Source organism: Sorex fumeus, unplaced genomic scaffold (genome assembly GCF_029834395.1).
Source record: "Sorex fumeus unplaced genomic scaffold, SorFum_2.1 ptg000122l, whole genome shotgun sequence".
Classification (NCBI taxonomy): domain Eukaryota; kingdom Metazoa; phylum Chordata; class Mammalia; order Eulipotyphla; family Soricidae; genus Sorex; species Sorex fumeus.
In genome coordinates, this window is record NW_026606179.1 from 1,929,167 (window position 1) to 1,950,615 (window position 21,449).

At 45.7% G+C, this 21,449-nt stretch overlaps 1 pseudogene; it reads left to right on the forward strand.

The window, feature by feature from the left end:
- The first annotated feature begins 201 nt into the window (after window positions 1–201).
- Window positions 202–18,884, forward strand: LOC130044428 (RNA-binding E3 ubiquitin-protein ligase MEX3C-like; annotated as a pseudogene).
- Window positions 18,885–21,449: the final 2,565 nt, after the last annotated feature.

Below are 21,449 nucleotides of genomic sequence, written 5' to 3' on the forward strand. Positions count from 1 at the left end.
CTCCCGTTGATTGTCGATTTGCTCTAGCGGGCCCAGTAATGTCTCCATTGGAGACTTTGTTGTTACTGTGTTTGGCATATCGAATACTCTCGGTAGCTTGCCGGGCTCTCCGAGAGGGGTGGAGGAATCGAACTCGGGTCGGCCAATGGCCGCTTGTAAGGTGAACACCCTACCACTGTGCTATCGCTCCAGTCAGGCAGCATGGCGGCCGTGGAGACGCGGGTGTGCGAGACGGACGGCTGTAGCCGCGAGGCCAAGCTCCAGTGCCCCACCTGCATCAAGCTGGGCATCCAGGGCTCGTACTTCTGCTCTCAGGAATGTCTTAAAGGAAGCTGGGCTACTCACAAGTTACTACATAAGAAAGCAAAAGATGAAAAGGCAAAGCGGGAAGTATCTCCCTGGACTGTAGAAGGTGATATTAACACGGACCCTTGGGCTGGGTACTGCTATACTGGTAAACTCAGACCACATTATCCACTGATGCCAACCAGGCCAGTGCCAAGTTATATTCAAAGACCGGACTATGCGGACCACCCCCTAGGAATGTCTGAATCTGAACAGGCTCTTAAAGGTACTTCTCAGATTAAAAATTTAAAAATAAATTTAAAAAAACACAAAGTTGAGGCTGGAGCAATAGCACAGTGAGTAGGGAATTTGCCTTGCATGCGGCTGACCCGGGTTTAATTCCCAGCGTCCCATATGGTCCCCTGAGCACCGCCAGGAGTAATTCCTGAGTGTAAAGCTGGGAGTAACCCCTGTGCATCACTGGGTGTGACTCAAAAAGAAAAAAAAAAAAAACAAAACCAACAAACTCAAATGTAACTTTTGACTTGATCATTATACATTGAAGGAAATTTTATAGATCCTAAGTGCTCAGCTTGATATTTTTGGGAAACAAGGTCAACACCCCGATAATCAGCCTCAGTTCAAAAGAACAGAAGATGCCAGTGTCCTAAGCCTCCCAGGCCCTGCTCCCCCCCCCTGCCCCCTCCCTGCCCCCCGCCTCTAGCATTCACCATCAGATTGCAAGATCTGCTTGGCTTGTTGGGAGCTTCATAGAAATGGAAGCAGATCAAATGTACCTCTTTGGTTTCTGGTTTCTTCCATGTCACATGTTGGTATAACTCTCCATGTGCTGTACACAGTTGAAGTTTCTTCATTCTTTTTGCTGTGTAGTGTGAATTAACCACCATGGGTATACCTACCAGATCTCCTGAGGGTAGGCATTTGGTGTTTGGGGCTGACAGGAACAATTGCCAGGTTGGAGAGATGGTGCAGTGGATAAAACTTCACATGCAGTCTTGGCATGCTCCATTCTTGGCTCCACATTAGGTCCTCTGAGCTCCGCCACAAGTGATCCGGAGCACAGAGCCAGGAGCAAGCCCTGAGCACTGCAGCATTTGCTCTCAAAACAAAACAGATGCGCTGCCCATTGGAATATTTTCTTCCCGGCTTAGTCCTCAAGGTGTATGTTAATATTCTCTCCTCAAGAGCCTTTTCTGCTTCAATTACAAGAACTGGTTTATGCTGCCTACATTAAGCAGCTTGATGGGTGCAGTGTCAGGACTCTGTGACCACTCCCATCTCAGAGAGGAGGACATTTGGCTCAGAGCAGCCCAGCAACTCCCCATGTCACACAGCCAAGGAGCAGCAGAATAGGCACTGAGATAGACCTTGTGTTCCTGAACGTTGTGGTCTGAGGCAGAGGGTGGAGAGAGACCACTCCAGCCTCCAGGCCCACTTTCTCTTTCTCTGAGACTCTGAGGGGAGTGTCGTCTCCCACAGCAGGTGTTTGTCGGGAGAGTGTCCAGTCCTGCTCACCATCTGGCACACCCAGCCGGAAGCCAGCCCCACCCACTCCCCACTGCAAATAGCAAGATCCCAGATGGCAGGAGGATGGCTGGAAGGAGGACACTGCCGCAGCCAGCACCCAGGGTGGCCCCAGGACTCACTGTCAGTGTGGTGGTGATGGAGAAGGGCTCTGGGGATCATGTCTATCACAGGACACAGTTCTCTGCAAACAGCACTGGGAGTTCACTCTCCTAGAATCAAATATCAGGCCCAGGAGGCTTAGGAGCACAGGTGCGAGAGTTGTTGGACGGGATGCTGAGATCAAAGGTGCTACCCCCGTGGATGTGGTCCACCTGTTCCTCTGTCTGCCTGGGAGGACGCAGAGTAGGACACAGGGATCTTGGTCCTGCAAGTCAGCTTTCTAACCAGCAGCAGCTTCAGAGGAAGCTGAGAATTACTAGAAAGGCACATTTTCCTGTCTTGCTACTCTCCGGGTTTTCATAGCATCCAGGTAATTCTGGGGCTGTCCAGTTTGAAAGTCACTGGTGTAAGGCAACCATGAAGTGGGTTTTATAATGAGTATAAGCTGAGGGCTCAGGAAAGGTGATCAAGGTTAGGGCTAGTTGCCCAAAGTTACCCAGTTAGTAAGGGAAACTATATTAAGATTAGACTTAGTTGTTAATAGTAGCAATAAAGCCCCAAAGACCATAAACTAGACAAACTAGTTTATTTCTTCTTCAGGGTCCAGGGTAGCTGCTAGGAGCACAGGCAGCTAAAAGAAGAAAAGAGAGAAAGGCCAAATCTGGACCTTTAAGTACATTTCCTAAAACTTTTTGTCTTCCTATGACTTCAGCTGATGTTGCTTTGGCAACAACTTCCATAATTCACCCAACAGAGACTTGAAAACGCAGTGTTCATGCAAGAGGTAAAATTGGGGCTTCCTACTTCTGTGAAAGAACACAGACCTCAAGAGGCCGCTGGGTAGCTCTGCCCCAAGGATGCAGCTGGGAATCAAACCTGGAGCTGATATTTTCAACATATAAACTTAATGTTTTGTTTCTGTGTGTCATTTCCCTTTTAGGAGTCCCACAAAAAGCTTCTCAAAGTGGTTTTGAGATACCGCCTCTTGCTTCCTGCTAGATCCCAGTGGAATAGCATGTAGCTGCAATCAAAGTTGCTGCCAAGGGGCCAGAGAGAGCATACAGCAGGGAGAGCATTTTCTCTGCATTGTGACAGACCCGGGTTCTATCCCCAGTATCCCACAAGGTCCCCTAAACACCACCAGAAGTAATTCCTGAGTGCAGAGCCAGGAGTAACCCCTGAGCAACACTGGGTGTAACCCCAAAACATATAGATATAATATGTATATGTATGTAATTTTTAAGATAAAATTTATAAACGCATTACTAATATTATACATGTTATGTTATATATATATATGAAACTCCTCTGAGACCTGGAGCTGCAGGGAACTGGCATGCAGTTCCTTGGAACACGGAAGTTCCTTGCCACTGTTCGTTTCACTCAGGGCTTCTCAGTCAAGCTCTCAGCTGCTCACAGTATCCTCAGCTCAGATGCTTTCCACTATTCCTCCCTCCCAGCAAGTCCCAGTTTCTGATCTGGGCCTAGACCAGCGCTATTGATTGGTTTTGGAGACCACACCAGCTGCAGTCCAGCAGATCTGCTGGCAATCTACTGGAAATCCACTCCCCATGGACATTTGAAACCCAGAGAATAAAGGCTGGCAGGGCTGGGGGCACCTGTCATAGAGCATGACACAGCCGCTCTCATTTCTTGTTGGGCCCTTCCTGGGTGAATGCATGTTCCAGGAGGGCAGCAGCCCTGGTAACTGCTCACTGGGCAGCTGTGGCTGGGTTTGCACTCAATTGCCTGCTTTTTGCCTAACTGGGTCAGGCGGGCTGTTCACACTGGATGCTTCCCCCACCCCATACACGCACAGAAAAGGTGCTGGCAAACGCAGTCTCAGAAACCCAATTTAACCTGAATCTTGCATTTGGAACAAGACAAATGGGCCACATTCAAACTCGGCCAGTCTTCTGTTGTGCAGAGGAGCACACAATAGCTGATGTGTTGTTCAGTAGCAACTGTCCTAATTACACAAAAACACTGCCTTCACAGGATTTCAGAGGGAAGCAAATCATTAGAAAAAACTGTCCTCATTTTTTCTTTTCAGAGAAGAAAGACCACAAGGCGCATTTTCCTCAGGGAGAACTCGGCCCTTGCCAATTCCTGAGTCACATCTGCCCAGCCCACCTGCCTGGCAAGACCATTGTGAGGAGAAATACTGTGATGCTAAGCTGTGAAGATGCCTGTCTGTGGAGGCCCTCTGTCAGCAGGCCTCTGTATTATCCCACGCCAGTTCCTGCAGCTGCGCCCCCCTGACAGCTTCTGATACGAGAGTCTGGGGGCTCCCTTACCTTGTCTTTTTTTTTCACTTCTTTCAACATCCTATTTGAAGTGCAAATGTCACTACCTGGGGAAATGCCCAGAGATTCCTCATCACAGTGCTCTGTCCATATTAGCTTGAGTTTTTGTTTGGCCTGGCCCGTGAATTTGTGTCTTTGCTGCCGTTCTGACGCTCCCCATCGTAGCATCAGAGCATGGAGACCCACGTCTGTCTGCTCACAGCTGTCTCCTGTAACTAGAACAGCACTGACACTTAGCAGAGATAATTGCAAGTTGACTGAGTAACCAGAAGTCTGTTTGGGGGAGTAAAGGAGAAAGTAGTAGGTCAGTTAAATACCTACATCAATGTGCTCAGCTCTTCTGGGGACACCTCCACAATACCTGTTCTAAGTACCTGGAGGCGTATCTAGAGTCCCTAAGCAACTGAAATAGTGTCCAGGGCACTACCTGGAAGTCTCTAAGAACCCAAAACCATATTTGGACCAGTAGCTGGAGTTCCTGAGAGCCTAGAGCAGGACCTGGAGTCCCTAAGTACCCGCAGCAGCTGCAGGGGTCCCTAATGCTAGAGGCAGAACTTGGAATAGTGCTTAGAGTATTGATCCTGAGTCTTTGATGCATGAAGGAATGACTACTTTCCAGTAGCCAAAGACCTGCATGCAGCTGTGGGGTGCAGCTAGCAGAAGCAAAGGGTAAACCGCAGAGAGTTTCGAGAGGTGCGGAAGTGCAGGTGCAGGGGCGGCCCCAGCGGTGCTACTTGGTCCTAAATGCAGCAAGCCCACTCAGGGCCTTCCACAGTGACTTGCCTCTCCCATCACAGCTGTCACTGTCACTGCTGTGTCTCCTGCTCTGCCAGCCTGTGAGCCAGTGGACAGGGCCCTGCCCTCACCTTCCAGGCCCAGGTCTCTACACAGGGGGTGCAAGGGTGGCGGATCTCGTGGCATTAGAAGGGGCACCGGGACTGCATCTTCACTGTAGGACTGTAAATGCTTTTGATATTTTGTCTTTGGACTTCCCTCTTTCATCATCCCAGCCCTCATACCTTTCTCAGAAAACTGGTTCTAGGAGGGTCACCTGGCTGCTATTTGCTTGTTTGTTTTTGTGGGGGGGGGGGGGTAAGTCACACCCTGAGGTGCTCAGATTTATTCCTGACTCTACGTTTAGGAATGAACCCCTGCCCCGGGCGGTGATCCAGGGTCTATATGGGGTGGCAGGAAATCTAAATGGGGTTCTCTACATGCCTTAGCTCCTGGACTGTCTCTGGTCCCAATGCTGCTAAAGTCTTGAGAGTTCCCTCTCCAAATTCCTGGACTAACCATCCGCAGGAAGTGCTAAACAAGTTAAAGAGCCTGCCAAACCTTGGCCAACGAGCAGCCTACTAAGTGTACTTGGGTTGATTTCCCCCCCACCCCGCGCCCCAAGTTACTTTATCAGTAAAATAAAAACCAACTGCGTCTGGAGAACAGGGAAGGCAGCTCCCACAGACAGGATGTCAACTGTGCATTACTTTGGTCTTTCTGCTTGGACACACTTTCAGTACAGCAGGGTGGAGCTGAGAATTGAACTCAGATCTGAGGAAGAGCAAATCCCTATCTAAATGGGGATGCTTTGGGCAAGGGGATGGGGAGGGGGGTTACAGGGAGGGAGGGGGAGAGAGAGAGAGAGAGAGAGAGAGAGAGAGTTTAGTTTATTAAAATTTTTTTTTTTTGCTTTTTGGGTCACACCTGGCAATGCTCAGGGGTTACTCCTGGCTCTACACTGAGGAATTACTCCTGGCGGTGCTTGGGGGACCATATGGGATGCTAGGGATTGAACCACTGTACTAGCACTCCAGCCGAGAGAGAGAGAGAGAGAGAGAGAGAGAGAGAGAGAGAGAGAGAGAGAGAGTCTCTAAACTTCTTTCCAAAGAGGAGCTTCACACACTCTCATGTGTTTTTGTTCCTTGGACCAGTCTGGTCAGCACCAACACCCCTACAGATTCCTGTGAGGGGACACAGAGAGGACTTTTCAAACCACAGCAACAAGCACCCCTCTGTAAAGCAGAGCTGATGCACATCAGTGTGCTCTGCATCTAAGAACTGACATGCCAAGGGTTCACATTTGGGCCCCTGGCCTCACCCCCCACATGCTATCTCAGTTTTCAGTTCTTTAATACTCCATAGCCCAGACATGTCCCCTTTCTCCCGGGCCCTCTCTCAGGAGGAGCATCTCAAGTCATTCACTCAGAGTTCGCTGATCTCACCCTAGCAGTGCTGCCATTTATGTAAGCCATGAGTGTGGCCCCTGCAGGCCAGGCCACTTCCCACTCCAGCAAGATGTGAGTCACCCTCAGGCCCAAAATGGAAAATGAGGACAGAGCCAGGAATTTTCCTCATGATCCCAGAATGATGCCGGGCAGTGTTGATCAAACATTCAGATCACGTGCCTTCAGTGGGTCCCTGTGCGACCTCCTGTCCCCAAGGGAGGCCTCAAACCACCCTAAGTTTTTCAGAATCACAGGCAAGAAACTACAGACCACAGTGGAATGTGACTTTCCAGGTGGTTGGTAGAAGACCAGGCTAGCTAGTGGCCCAGCATGTGGTTACACACTTGTAAAGTGTCTTGACTCAAACAGTAGAAGCCAACCTGCTAACTGCTCAGAAACCCAAGGAGGAGTTTTGCCCATGAACATACGAGAGAGGATCCATTCTTTCAGTGTTCCTTGGTCACCGTTCTATGTGTCTCTCATCCAGAAGTCGTTTTTTGGAAGGGGTTGTTTTGTTTTGGAGACACACCCAGCAGTGTTCAGGGGTTACTCCTGGCTCTGCATTAGGGAATTACTCCTAGCAGTGCTCAGGGGACCATACAGGATGTGAGGAATGGAACTCAGGTTAGTCGCATGCCAGGCAAACTCCCTACCCACTGTACTATCACTGCGGGCCCTCATCCAACAGTCTTACTGGACATGCCAGATGGACACTGCAGTCCAGATGGACACTGCAGTCCGACTGCACACTGTCGTATGAACCAGAATGTGCCATCTTGATAGGTGGCTGAAGTGAGCTACAAAATTTGAACTTCAGGCTAGACAGGGCAACCCAGGGCCCTGTTGCTATGCGGGCCTGCTGCTCATGTCTTTGGGTTCATTTTACAGATAACAAGAAGTTTCCCAGAAGAGTTTGGAAGAGTTAAACACTGCCCCGCTTCCCAGACGCTGAAGTAGGTCCAAAGGGATTAATAATAATCTCAACTGTCACACAGCTCCACTGGAAGTGCATAGCAATATGCTTTTTGATTGTAGTTTAAGCGCCAGACTTTAAGCTTTTGATTGCCAAGGCCTCCACTCCGGAGACATCCATCTGGAACCCGCAGATTGCCATCTGCAGCACAACTGCTAGCTGCATCCACACCCAGATGAAGAGCCACGCACCGTGCCGGCAAGCCCCTTTCCGGAAGGCCCTGCCTTCCCTCTCTACATTCCAATCACCACACTTATGTTTGAAATTCGCCAGTGAAAAATGAATCCACAGCACTCTACACCCCCAAACTTGACATCCACAAAACCACCCAGGCTTTCAGTGCCAGTACAACAAGTAGGATGTTTGCCTTGCAGGAAACTTGCCTTGCACGTGGCTGACCCAGTTTCTATTCCCGACATCACGACATGATTCCCCAAGTTTGGCCAGGAGTAATTTCTGAGTGCAGAGCCAGAAGTAATCCCTGAGCATTGCTGGGTGTGACCACCCCCTCAAAAAAAAAAATAAAGAAAAAGAAAGAAAGACAGAAAGGAAGGAAGGAAGGAAGGAAGGAAGGAAGGAAGGAAGGAAGGAAGGAAGGAAGAAAGACTAAACTCCAAAGTATACACACTCTTTTCTCTTACTCTGACCTGCCATGTGTTCCTGAGCAATCTGTGTGTATACCTGGGACCTATGAGTCAGAAATATGGATTTTTCCAGGTTCCCTGATGATTGCTGCTGAAGTGTGTCTTGCAAATCATAGGAACTATAAGGGACAGTTTAGCCATGGTGTGGGCTTCAGTTAGGTGATATGTCTGTGAGCAGTTACCACAAATAGGACAGGACCACAGGAGCATAGAGATCCTCGCTGAGAGCACCACTGTCAATGGACTAAGATCAACACAAAACTGTCATTGTCACCATCATCACCACTGACCTTCATCACCATCACCGTCCTCATCACCATCAGCATCACTCCAGCCCTAGAGGCACCTTACACCTCACATACATGCTTCTTAGAATCTCTCATCTCCCTTTGGCCTTTGTTCTGTCCCCCAAGCCCAAGAGGTGTTCTCAGGTGTTGTGTATTTAATGTTAAGCAGGATCAGGTTATGAAGGGAAGAAGAAGAACAAAACACCTGCCCAAAATTCTGAGATTCTTGAAGGTCATCATGCAGGTCTCAGAGAGACGGATGTGGAGATAACACTCTAGCCATGGTGATATGCCTTCTAAAGGTGAAATCCAAAGTATTTCTTACTTTCCCATACTTATTCACAAGGAAACCAAGGTTACCTATGACAGAGGTCACACAGCTAATCTGTTGAGTGTTTGGCAGTTGGTCCTGTTCTGTCTGGCTTCAAACCTTATGTAGATTTGGCCAAGATCTTGCACCGGGAGGTGGCTGATGGTTTAGAGCAAATATCTCTCAACCCAGATTTCAGAGTGACTTTCTGCTTCACCACATTTGGTGTCACATACATGGTTCAGCTGGAGCCTGGGGGAACAATGTGGGTACATTGGAGAGGACTTTTTTTTTTTTTTACTTTTGGGATCACACCCATCGATGCTCAGGGATTACTCCTGGCTCTGCACTCAGGAACTACTCCTGGTGGTGCTCAGGAGATCACATGGGATGCTGGGGATCAAACCAGGGTCAGCCAGGTGCAAGATGCATGCAAAGCCACCTACTCACTGTACTATCAATCCAGCCCCCAAGAGTGCATCTTTGTTTACCTCAAACCATTTCTGCCACAGGCCCATGCACAGAGCTTCTGTATTCATGTCAAAGGGTAGCTCGCTTTTAAGTTCTAGAAACAGGATGGAAAGATAGAGCCTATAGCTGGGCCACAGATCATAAACACTCGTCCCTAAGGAACCCCAGACTGTGAAATCTGATTTTTTTCCAGTTTTTTTCTTTTTCTCCAACCAGAACACAGAATCATAATGTATGTTTTGTGATTGAGACCTCTCTCTCTCTCTCTCTCTCTCTCTCTCTCTCTCTCTCTCTCTCTCTCTCTCCCATACACTCTCTCTCTTTATGGAAAAAGGCTATAAAACACTTAAGAACTTTAAAAAAAAAGCAAAAGCACCCCTAATCCTGAAAGTGAGGAAGCATTAGCGACTCCATCTTGTTCTCACGTCTGTGCATCCTAGAAACACTTGCCTCACCGCCTTGGCCTTTGTCCTTCCTTGCAGTCCTAAAGGAGGTACCTGTGTGTTGTAAGTTTAATAGAAAATCAGGTCCAGGTTTTGGATGGGGGAGAAAGAGTAAATACCAGGCCCTCCAGGAAGATTTTGAAGCCTGTCATGGGAATGAAGGTAGATGCTATTTAAAGATGTTATCTCAGAGTTGTGCAAGGAACAGACTACCATCCTTCTGGGGATTTATTAAATCCCTGACAGAAGAGAGATGTCTGAAGATGGGACCCCTTTCTCCCTTGAACCACAACTCATGGTGGTAAGAGGGAGCATACCCAGTGGTGTTCAGGACTTACTTCAGCCCAACACCCAGGGACCACTCCTAGTGAGCTCAGGAGACCACATGGGATGCCAGGGATCAAGCCCAGTTAAGCTTTGTGCAAGGCAAGCGCCCTGCCCGTTGTGCTGTCACTCCAGCCTCCATTGTCTCTTCCACACCACTTATTCACAACTTATAAACAATCATGAACAAATGCATCACTGAAAAATCGCTGGAACTGTCCTTAACCTACAGTTTTAAACCAAAATTTATATCAAATATTATTTTTTTAAATTTGAAGCACCATGATTTACAATACTGTTCATGATAGGGTTTCATGCATACAGTGTTCCAACAACACACCCTCCACAAAAAAATGTCTGCTTCCCTCTACATCGGCTCACCAAATATTAAATTTAAGAGAAAACATTCATTTAGGAGAAGCAAACATTTGTTAAGAGAAAAATATTCCAACTGTAACAAGAACAGAGCGACAGCTACTAAATTTTTTGTTGTGTGTGTGTGTGTGTATGTGTGTTTTTGTAGTACACCCAACAGTACTAAGGGTTACTCCTGGCTCTGCACTCAGGGATCACTCCTAACAATGTTCAGAGGACCCTATGGGGTGAGAGGATTGAGCCAAGGTAGAGCACATGCAAGGCAAGCACCCTATCTGCTATACTATCACTCTGGCTCCAACAGCTGCTAAATTTATTACCCATTTTCTTCAGATCTCGTCAACTAAGCGGAATAAGGAAAGGAAGTCAGTATTATAAGGATGAGAAAGCAAGAGGTCAGCCACACACTTGACTATCAAGAAAAATGAGAAAGAAACAACTAACAACTCAGCACAAACTCAGGCTTAAGACAAAAATATCTAAAAAAAAGCTCGTGAACAATAGCACACACTCTGGTGGAGGCTGTAGGGTTGGAATATCATACGCGTGAAACCCTATCTATCATAAATAGTATTATAAACCACAGTGCGTCAAATTTTAAAAATAGTTGTTATTATTATAAATGTAGCACTGTAGCACTGTCCTCCCACTGTTTGTTGATTTGCTTGAGTGGGCCCAGTAACATCTCCATTGTGAGAATTGTTGTTACTGTGTTTGGCATATCGAATACGTCACAGGTAGCTTGCCAGGCTTTGCAGTGCAGGCGAGATACTTGCTGGGCTCTTCGAGAGGGGCAGAGGAATCAAACCCGGGTTGGCTGGGCCATCCGCATGCAAGGCAAATGCCCTATCGCTATGTTATCGTATCTAGCCCATTATTCACATTATTATAAATAAATAAAAATACATTTTAAGTCTCTGGGGGAAGAGACAATGATTAAGTGATCATTCTTGGCTCCTATAGCAGATGTGTTTGGCTTCAGGGCTAACCTGGGCTGGGTCTCCATCCTCCTCCTCTTCCTCCTGTTGCTTGCACGGTTTATCTGTAGAGCCAGTTTAGCTCAGCAGCTACCCTGGTCTTACCCTCCCTCCTACACCTAGTCCTGGCTGTTGACTTAAATAAATTTCTGTAAGTTTGGAGGCCAGTAGGAACTTTATTTCCAGCTTTCAGACTGAAGGCTTCCCAGAGGAAGCAGAACCAATATAAGAGGTCTGACCAGTTGCTTCCCAAACTGTCCCCAAGTTGGTTCCTGAGTTATGTATAGCTGGAACTGTGAGACTAGTGTAAACAGAGGGGGTAAGGGGCAGGAATTATGTAAAGCAATCATTTAAAGTAATAAGCAATTTTCTTTTTTCATAATTATTTTTAATTGGATCACCATGAAATAAGTTTTCCTCTCTCTCTCTCTCTCTCTCTCTCTCTCTCTCTCTCTCTCTCTCTCTCTCTCTCTCTCCCTCTCTCTCTCTCATTTTCCTTTTAGGCAACGGGGTTTGCAATACTGTTACTGAAAAGGTGTCATGCATATCACTTTAGCTCCTTTCAGAACTGAGTTTTTGTGCAGTGATCATTTCCAACCATCATTGTCAGTGTTCCCTCCTCTGTCCTAACTGCACTCCTCCAATTTTGTGACCTGTTCCTACCATGGACCAGTCCTCCTGGCCCTTGTTTCTACTGTCTTTGTTTCTATATTATTCATATACTTTTTTTTTAGTTTTTCTTTTTACAGTTACAAAGCTTTCATGTTTGAGTTTCAGCCATACAATGCTCGAACACTCATCCCTCCACCAGTATACATTTCCACCACAAATGTCCCCATATCTCTCCTCCTCCATCCCATCGCTCCCCCTGCCTCTATGGTAATTTCCCTCTGATTATCTACTTATTAATCCCACAATCATTCTATGTTTGTCCCTCTCTCTCTCTGACTGATTTCACTTAGAGAGATACTCTCCATGTCCATCCATGTGTAAGAAAATCTTATGACTTCATCTTTCCTAACAGCTATGTAGTGTTCCATTATGTAGACGTACCACAGTTTCTTTATCCGCTCATCTATTCTCAGGGACTTGAATTGTTTCCAGATTCTGGCTATTGTGAATAGTCCTGCAATGAACATAGGCATGCAGATGGCTTTTCTGTGTTGTGTTTTTGGGCCACTAGGCTATATTCCCAGGAGTGGTATTGTTGGGCATACAAAAGTCCAATTTCTAGTTTTTTGAGGAATGTCTATATTATTTTCCAGAAAGAAAAGCACTTGTCTTCAAATTCAAGAGATTACTATCTCTGAAGCAGGAGCTATTCTAGATACGAGGAAATGCACATTGAAAAGCAAAATTCCCCAGGGCCAGGGAGGGACTTCAAGTGGGAAAACAAATGCCTACTGCTGGCAAGGCCCCAAGTTTGATCCCCAGCACTGCCGAGTTATCCAAGCACTGTGGGGTGGAGCCCCAGTGACCCCTTATTCCCACTAACTTAAGATTTCTACTGTGTGTGGCCCTTATGTTTGAAAAAAATCAGAAGTTGTTTTCTTTTTTTCTTTTTATGTGGGATTACTGCTATTTATTCAGCTACTGATTAGGCTGATTGAATTGGGCATGAACTCCACCTTACTTTTATTTTTTATAATTTTATTTATTGAATCACCTTGATAGCAGTTACAAAGCTTTCGGGTTTAAGTCTCGGTCATACAATGAAACAGTCATACCTTCACCAGTGCCCATTCTTCACCACCAAAAACCCCAGTATACCCCCATCCCACACCCTCCCCCTACCTGTGGGGCAGATGATTTCCACAATACTCTCTTCTTTGATTACATTCAATATTTTGACCCCAGACCCACCACTATTATTTGGGATTTAGCCCCAACACTCAGATCTGCAGAAAAGGCAATAGTACACAATTTGTCTTCTATTACTGGTTATGAATAACATATGATGTCGCGTGGCTGCAGTAGTGGCCATGCGATTTTGAAATTCCAAAATTTTAACAATTAAATCTGGAGGGATTTCTACTCAAACCTGCTGGGTTCTGAGGTTTGTTCCTGAGTCTCTGGGATCATGGCCGTTAAGCAGCTTGATCAGGAGCCAGAGAGGCTGTTCGTGGGCAGCGAGTTGGGATCTCATTGGGACAGGCTGGAAAGGGCTGGTTCCACCCCTATTCCATGAGGCCCCACGTGTCTCATCACTGAGGACCCAAACCTGACTGTCCAATGGCCTCCGGAGGATGGCGGCCACCGAACCGTCAAGTGGGAGCAGGTGAAGATACAGCACCCTTCCCCCCGGGATGGCCCAGAGACAGTAACCTACTGTGGGGTCCAGACGCATTTCTGCCAAAAGCCGCTGGGTTCCAAGATTTGCTTCTGAGTCTCTGGAATCATGGCCATTAAGCGGTTTGATCAGGAGACAGAAAGGCCGTTCATGGCGGCGACTTGGGGTCTCGTTGGGACAGGGAGGAAAGGGCCGGCTCTACCACCATCCCATGAGACTCCGCATGTCTCATCACTGCAGGCCAAACTTGACTTTTCAGAGGCCTCTGACAGATGGTGGCCACTGGGCCACCAGGGGGAACAGGCCAAGGCACAAAATCTATTCCCACCTAGGGTGACCCATTTTGCCAGTAACTACTTCAGAGACCAGATGCATTTCTGCCCAAAGCCGCTGGGTTCCAAGATTTGTTTCTGTTTCTCTGGGGTCATGGCCATTAAGCAGCTTGATTAGAAGTCAGAGAGGCTGTTCGTGGGCAGCGACTCGAGGTCTCATTGGGTGGGGAGGAAAGGGCCGGCTCCACCCCTATCCCGTGAGGCCCCACATGTCTCATCACTGCAGGCCCAGACCTGACTGTCCAGTGTCCTCTGGAGGATGACGGCCACCAGGCTGCCAGGGGGAACAGGCCAAAGCATGAAACCTATTCCCACCTGGGGTGGCCCGGGGCCGGTAACCTACTGCAAGGACCGGATGCATTTCTGCCCAAAACCATTGGGTTTTGAGATTTGTTTCTGAGTCTCTGGGATCACGGCTGCTAAGCAGTTTGATCAGAAACAAGAGAGGCCATGCTATTATATAGCTATATTCAATTATATAGCTGAGTCAGAGGTGGTTTGTGGGTGTGTCTCCCACATACCTAACTTTTGGCCCTTTACTTTCTTGGTAAACTTTGCCCCAAGTTTTTGGGGTCTGGCCAAAGGCACAGCAGCAATTTTGGGGTATCTGGAAGTCTGAAGGTGCCATTAGTCTGCTGATATACTCACCTCACAAGTACAGATTGACCTGCTGGCGGCACCATATCCCCTAAAAGTTGTTTTCTGTAGGTGGAGTTTCTCTCCCCACTGCCACTCCAACCCCTCCCGCTCTCGGTCTCTTTGTGTGTGGCATGGCCATCAGGGTCTGGGAGGCAGCTGTGCAGAAAACCGCAGACACGGCACTCCAGAGCCCACTGGGGAGAATTTGTTTGATTTATTTCCACAGTTGACTCACAATCTCTGCAAATTCATCTTCTCTGTGGCCCAAATTGCAACCTTTCCTTCCCACTCAGAACAAGGAAGCCAGGAGTGCTTTCTGGCTCCCTGTGCTCCTTGACACTCCACCAACAAGATGCATGAAGACAGAGAACAAACATTGAAACTGAATGGACCTGCTGGAGGAGGATGAGGAGAAGGAGGAGGAGGAGAAGGAGGAAGAGGAGGAGGAGGAGGAGGAGGAGGAGGAGGAGGGTCATCTATGCTGTTCCAATGGCCCCTGGGGGCCGCCCCCTCCCAGACCCAACCCATCTCAGATTCAGTGCTACTGCCTGCTGCTGCCTTCACTGCCTGGATACAGGAGGGACAATGCCCAGTACATAATGCCAGAAATGTTATCTCAGACATACAGCCCAGCAGCTGCTGGGCAGTGATGGCCTTGAACCAAGGAAGATCGTCAACACCAACGACGTGTCCCTATGCCCAGCTCCAATCATGTCACCAAGATGTCAGTTGCCAGGGTTGTAAAATAAATGCACTGAGATCCAAGACAAACATGTATACCAAGACACCTGGTGGGGGTGAAGAGCCCATTCCTGTTGTCACTGGATGGGAAGAAGACATTGCCATGGCCAAATGAGAAGTCTCCCGAGCCCCTGAGCAATTCTCCATGATCTCAAAACAAACATGGCTCAGGCCTTGGAGGGTTATCATGCAGCCCAGATCTGCCCAGTCAAATCAAAGGTAGGGTCTCCTATTGTGTGGTAGGTTTAGTAGCTGGGTCCAATGGAGTAACTATTAAGAGAACTCTACATCAGACCTACACATACACAGAACTCCAAACAGTGGCATGAGCCTATCTTTAAAGCGAGAGCCCCAAACATTGACCATGCACAAGAAGCAACAGAAAGATATTGTCTTGCATACCTATAGTTGTCATGGGAAATATAACTGCCATGTGGAAACATATTGAGCTCAGTTAAGAGAATGATTGCCGTTACTGTGGTTAGGATGTATGCTTCCAAGCAGCACTCTTTTTTTTTAAATGTAGGAGTATTGCTATTTATTCAGCCATTGATTAGGCTGATTGAATTGGGCATGAACTCCACCTTACTTTTTCTTCTTTTTTATAAATTTATTTATTGAATCACTGTGAGAGCAGTTACAAAGCTTTCAGGTTTAAGTCTCAGGCATACAATGATGAAACACCTGTCCCTTCACCAGTGCCCATTTTCCACCACCAAGAACCCCAGTATACCCCCCATCTCACACTCTCCCCCTACCTGTGGGGCAGATGATTTCCACATTACTCTCTCTCTCTACTTTGATTTCATTCAATATTTCGACCCCAGACCCACCATTATTATTTGGAATTTTACCCCAACACTCAGATCTGCCAAAAAGGCAACCGTAGACAATTTGTCTTCTATTGCTGGTTATGAATAACATATTATGTCATGCGGCTGCAGTAGTGGCCACACAATTTTGGAATTCCAAAATTTTAACAATTTAATCTGGAGGGATTTCTGCCAAAACCTGCTGGGTTCTGAGATTTGTTCCTGAGTCTCTGGGATCATGGTCATTAAGCAGCTTGATCAGTTGCCAGAGAGGCCGTTCATGGGCGGCGACTTGGGGTTCTCGTTGGGGCAGAGAGGAAAGGGCCAACATCACCCACATCCCATGAGAGTTAGGACACAGAAGGGACCACTACCCCCACGTGTCTCATCACTGCGGGCCCAAGCCTCACTGTCCAGTGGCCTCTGTAGTATGGCGACCACCGAGCCACCAGGGGGAACAGGCCAAGGCACGAAACCTATTCCCCCTGGGATGGCCTGGCGCTGGTAACCTACTGCGGGCACCGGACGCATTTCCCAAGCAGCATTCTTGGCTCTGCATAGACTTCCTCCAATGCAGTTCCTCTTAACCATGCAAGAATGATATCTATTTATCAAAGTGATGATTCCAGGTCTCTGGGAAATGGTTCCACAGATTCCTACTTTGGAAGCAATAGAAATAGCTGACTTTAATCCAACTCACCTATTTAGCACAGGAAATTGTAGGTTTGGAAATCTGTAAGTTTATAAGATCTTGTAGTTGGTTTTTCTGCCTGTGACTCTTTACTAACATCTGCTCAAACTATCTGGACTCCGTTTGAGCCTTTTAACCTATTCTCGGACCTTGGGAGTGACCTTCTGGTAATGTGAAGACAACCTAGAGGATATTGGTTATCTACTCCTCACCTGTCTCCTAGATTTCCTGAGAGCATTGAACACCCACTTTCTCCCCAGAACAGGCAACTGCGTTGGCCTTCCAATATACGACTCTGCTATCTCCAGTGGTATCAATAGTTACTCTTTTTCAGTGGTGGTTCCACCTCTAGCTCACCTTCAGAATCGAGACAAAAGCATGACTGTGTGATTTGTTTTTAGAATGAAATTATTGCTACAAAGGGGATGGGGGAAGTTAGGACACAGAAGGGACCACATGACTATGAAAGTTGGAAACGATCACACTGGACAAGAACTGAGTGCTGAAATGAGGTAAAGGGATATACATAAGCTTTCAGTATTGCAAACCATATGCCCAAAAGGAAAGAGAGAGAGAAAAGAAGAGGAGGAAGGAGGAGGAAGAGGAGAAGGATAAAAAGAAGGAGGAGGAGGAAGAGGAAGAGGAGGAGGAGGAGGAGGAGGAAGAAGAAGAAGAAGAAGAAGAAGAAGAAGAAGAAGAAGAAGAAGAAGAAGAAGAAGAAGAAGAAGAAGAAGAAGAAGGTGGTGGTGGTGGTAAATGGACTATGCGTTAAACTACGGCGCCATGACCCCCCCCCCGGGAGGTAAAGGGTGTCTGTCTCTTCCGCCTTCCCACCCCCCACCCCCAGAAGCACAGTGGCCTTCACCTCAGCTTATTGGACAGCCAGGTACGAGCCGGTGGTGACGGGGCAACTGCAGTCTCATGGGATGGGGGGCGGAACCAGCACGTCCTTCATGACCTACCGAGGCCATGAATTGCCCCCCAAGAGCAGCTCTCTGGCACAGCCATGGCACCAGAGGCACACAAACCGATATTGTAATTATCCAACTCTTGGCAGAAATCCCTCTAGACTTAAGTAGTAAAATATCAGAAATCCAAATCCAAAATATCAGAAAACCAAACATCATATGGTTTTCATAACCAGCAAAAGAAAACAAATTATTTCACAATGTCTTTTCAGCAGTTCTGATTGTGGGGGAAATTTCCAAACAATAATAGTGCACTTTTGTCGAAGTAACGAATATAATCAAAGTAGAGAAAGAGTTAAGTAGAAATCATCTGCCTCACAGGCATCGGGGGGGGGGGTGGGAGGGGGGGTATACTGGGGTTCTTGGTGGTGAAAAATAATTACTGGTGAAGGGATGGGTGCTTGATCATTGTATGACCAAGACTTAAACCTGAAAGTTTTGTAACTTTTCTCACAGTGATTCAATAAATAAATTTAACAAAAAGAAGAAGAAGAAGAAGAAGAAGAAGAAGAAGAAGAAGAAGAAGAAGAAGAAGAAGAAGGAGGAGGAGGAGGAGGAGGAGGAGGAGGAGGAGGAGGAGGAGGAGGAGGAGGAGGAGGAGGAGGAGAAGGAGAAGGAGAAGGAGAAGGAGGGGAAGGAGAAGGAGAAGGAGAAGAAGAAGAAGAAGAAGAAGAAGAAGAAGAAGAAGAAGAAGAAGAAGAAGAAGAAGAAGAAGAAGAAGAAAAAGAAGAAGAAGAAGAAGAAGAAGAAGAAGAAGAAGAAGAAGAAGAAGAAGAAGAAGAAGAAGAAGAGGAAGAGGAAGAGGAAGAGGAAGAGAAAGAGGAAGAAGAGTGTCTACCACAGAGGCAGGCTTGGGGGAGGGCATGGCAGAAGGAAAACTGGAGACATTGGTGGTGGGAAAGTACATTGGTGAAGGGGCCGGTGTTGGAACATTGTATGACTGAAATGAAATTATGAAACCAAATTATAAACAATTTTGTAACTATCTATCTCATGGTGGTTCAATTTTTTAATTAATTAATTAAGAATGAAGCTATTTCTGCCCTAATTCCATTTGGCTACAGAGAATGTGCCATCAAGATCTGTGAAAAGAGAATGCCATCATGTCCAGTTTGCTATTACTCAGGCGATTCAAATTTACTCTTAACTATATGTATATATATATGTATATACATTGTATATACATATATGTATATATATCCATAAAAATGGGTATAATGCTACCCCCAGTAAATGTCCTAATGACTGTTATCAGGACTTATTAGGACTAGGCTAGAATTGTTAATAAACTTACAAAGAGCTGCTACGGTAACATTAAACCTAAGTGTCCTCCTGTCTATTAGTTTGTCTTGAATTATTAATACTATCCTGTACTCCCAGAGACAGCTTGTATAAGAATTGCTAAAGCTCAAGTTCAACTTGGCTGAATGAAAATACTCATAGATTTTGTGAACCAATAAGAAAATGAGGGTATGTGTCTTAGGTTTCAAAATGACGAGTTCCTTAAGCCTTATTTAGAGTTTATGGAGTGTACGTGGCATTACAGGTAATTCAGACCCTTCCAGTCCTGCCTTCTGTACACTGACAGTTTTGACAAAACATATTTGCTTTTTATTTCACAACTTATGCCTAATTCTGCAGGATCGCAAGTTTACTTTTTAATGCATTGTGATTGCTTGGTAATAATAGGACTGATGGTGAATTACTTGATCATTGATTAAAATTTGGAAGAAAAACTATTAACATTGATTGACCTTCATTCTGCCCAGAGTACTCAGGACTGGTATGATCAGTAGATCAGGAATGCAATTGTGTCTATTGTGAATTCCTACCCCTTACCTCCCCTGTAAAAGTGAAAATTGCCACCTGGGTTTTCCCATTTCAGAAAGGATTTTGGAATGCACTTATATTGACTCATAACTAAGAATGCAAATATTTCATTCTTATCAAAATATTAATTTTTTAGTATAGATCAAAATGTGAAACGTTTATGTTTAATCCAAATTTGTCTTAAGCATTATAAATGTATTTTTATTTTTCAGTAATTTGAGGGAGGTGTTGGAAAGAGGGGGTAATAATACCCTAAGAAAATTTCACAAAAACAGCTCTGACGATGACCTTCAATCAATTTACTTCATGTCAAAACTATTTCCAATCACAAGGAAAAATTTCTTTAAGATACACTCATATATTTCACCTGTGGATCGTTTTCATCCATAGTAAGTTACCAAATCTGTGCTGGAAAAGGACAAAACATTATACTGGTGGACTTTTCTAGTAATTTTTTGGAAATGTTATTTTCCCAACACAAGAGATTTAATTCTTAGTATAACAAAAATTGAAATCTGGCGTGCATTGTGTATTGAATAGTAAATAAGCAAATTTTATTTTTTAATTTCCACTTAAATAATTACATTGTGTATAAAAGTTTATAAATAATATTTTAATTTTTATTTTTTCAGTACTAAAAACAAATTCCCTTGAGGGCATACTACAATGTAAGGCTACTTGCTTGAAGGACAGTTAAATGCCAATATTGAAACCTAATCCTTAGCTACCTTCTTGCAGATATAAACAAATGTTCACCAACATGTATTCTGCTGCATTGTGCACTGCAACTAATAAACCAAGGAATGAACATGTACTGGGTATGTGCACTGCTTCTAAAAACCACACACTAGAAATGACAAATGATCAATATAGTTTGGTATTTGCTCATTTTGCTCCCGTCTTTTGCTATGTGTATGTAGGGAAGTCGTAGGGATTATAAATTCAATTTGAGTAAAGGTTAAAACCATGTATTTTATAGCAAAGGAACTTTAACTTCAGATGGCCAAAGCACTGATATTACATATTCGCTGTAAAGAGAATTAGAAAAGCTTTCTTTTTCTAATATTAAAGGTTACTTAATAAAAACTTGCTTCCATCAAATTGAAGCAGGGAAAAGCAGAGGAAGGGACCAGCAGATCCCTACTCCAGAGTAACAGACCCAGTGTTGTTTCTTGTCCGGATTGAGGCACCTTTTCTGTGCTCTCACCTGTGGGAAACTGTCCACATGTGTTAGGCTGGTGTTGTCTCTTCTTATCACTCAGGTACTACCTGCATCCCACTGGTATTTTGCTGAGTAAGTCAGTAGCCAGGCCTTGCCTGGTGGGAACAGAAAAATGCGGCGCCATCTTGATGGGGAAACAGAGGGTCTTGTCCCCCTTGCTCTGTGGTTGCCTGAGAATCTATGTCCATCTCTCCTAGTGGGGTCCATGTTGAATTCTTGCATCTTGGCGTGGGCTGGGAAATAAGGTATCTGTTGAAGGCCCATTTTAGAACTGCATCACCCGAGTCTCAAAACAGTGTTCTCAATACACATCACATCTGTGACTCTATGTCCTTTAAATGAAAATTTCCCTTTCCCATAAGTTCCTGGTGAAAACTTTCTACTTTCTGTGTCTATAAATTGAACTTTTTCTCCTTATCCCATATAGTGACACCATGCAGTGTTTTTCTTTTTGTGATAGACTTCTTTTGCTTAGCAAAAGAGAAGACCTTGCTATGTGGTTCCATAGATTTAAGGTTCAAAAGCAGATGAGACAAATCTATGACTGTGTTACCAGTCAGGAGGGTCACTCTTAGGGAAAACCGTGATCATGAGCACAAGGACCCAGGAGAATAATTTGTTAAACTTCTTGATTTAAGTGCTGGAATAATTGCTATAAAA